Genomic DNA, 1,768 nt, shown 5'->3' with positions numbered 1-1,768 from the left:
CTAGTCAGCCCTTGGTGCGGGCGATTGCCTCGACCACCATCGGCACAAAATGGCCCCTGGTGCGGGCGGTTGCGTTAAACACCATCGGCACATGCTGGCCCCTGGTGCGGGCGGTTGCTTCGACCACCATCGGCACATGCTGGGCCTTGGTGCAGATAGTTGCCTCGACCACCATTGGCAGAAGATGGCCCCTGGTATGGGCGATTACCTCAAGCACCATCGATACAAGTCGACCCTTAGTGCGGGCTCTTGCCTCGACCACCATCGACACATGTTGGGCCTTGGTACAGGTGGTTGCCTCGACCACCATCGATAGAAGATGGCCCCTAGTGCGGGCGGTTGCCTCGACCACCATCGGCACAAGCCGGCCTTTGGTGCAGGCTCTTGCCTCGACCACTATCGGTAGAAAATGGCCCCTGGTGCAGATGGTTGCCTCGACCACCATCTGCACAAGCTGACCCTTAGTGCGGGTGGTTGCCTTGACCACCATCAGCACAAGATGACCTTTGGTGCGGGCGGTTGCCTGGACCACCATCGGCACAAGATGGCCCCTGGTGCAAGTGGTTACGTTGAACACCATCGACACATGCCGGGCCTTGGTGCGGGCGGTTACCTCGACCACCATCGGCACATGCCGGGCCTTGGTAAGAGCGGTTGCCTCGAACACCATCGGCACGTGCTAGGCCTTGGTGCGGGCGGTTGCCTCGACCACCATCGATAGAAAATGGCCTCTAGTGCGAGCGGTTGCCTAGACCACCATCGGTAGAAAATGGCCCCTAGTGCGGGCGGTTGCCTCGACCACCATCAACACAAGCTGACCCTTGGTGTGGGTGGTTGCCTCGACCACCATCGGCACAAGATGGCCCTTGGTGCCGGCGGTTGTGTCGAACACCATTGGCACATGCTGGTTCTTGGTGCGGGCGGTTGCCTCGACCACCATCGACACATGCTGGGCCTCGGTACGGGTGGTTGCCTTGAACACTATCGACACGTGCTAGGCCTTCGTACGGGCGATTACCTCAAGCACCATCGACACAAGTCGACCCTAGGTGTAGGCTTTTACTTCGACCACCATCGATAGAAGATGGCCCTTGGTGCGGGCGGTTGCCTCGAACACCATCGGCACATGCTGGCCCCTAGTGCAGGCGGTTGCCTCGAACACCATCGACACATGCTGGGCCTTGGTGCGGGCGGTTGCCTCGACCACCATCGGTAGAAGATGGCCCTTGGTGTGGGTGGTTGCCTCGAGCACCATCGGCACAAGCCAACCCTCGGTGTGGGCTCTTACCTCGACCACTATTGGTAGAAGATGGCCCTTGGTGTGGGCGGTTGCCTCGAACACCATCGGCACATGCCGGGCCTTGTTGCGGGCACATGCCTCGATCTGGTGTAGGCGGTTGCCTCGACCACCATCAGCACACACTGGCCCTTGGTGCGGGCAGTCGCATCGACCACCATCTGCACGCGCTGGCCCTTGGTACCGGCACATGCCCCAACCACCATCGGCACCTGCTCACCCTCGGTGAGGGATATGCCTATTTGGAAAAAGTGTCCCTATTTCAGACACTTTAATGTCTACTGGTAGCATATCTATAAAATCTTTAATGCTCTTTAGGGGGTGGTGGTCCGGTACCCCCTTTCCCCCCCACGGGGGGAGTAGGTGTGCGTGATGGGCCTCTCATTGCATACATCTAGGGCAACGGCTCCCTAAGGTGGTGCCAGCAGAAGCCACGGTTACGGGCTTGGCCCAGCCAGGTCTCTCGGTATT

The sequence above is a fragment of the Durio zibethinus genome, chromosome 3 (assembly GCF_047325235.1).
Source record: "Durio zibethinus cultivar Kanyao isolate XHJ-2024 chromosome 3, ASM4732523v1, whole genome shotgun sequence".
Taxonomy (NCBI): domain Eukaryota; kingdom Viridiplantae; phylum Streptophyta; class Magnoliopsida; order Malvales; family Malvaceae; genus Durio; species Durio zibethinus.
Note: the sequence above shows the minus strand (reverse complement) of the source record.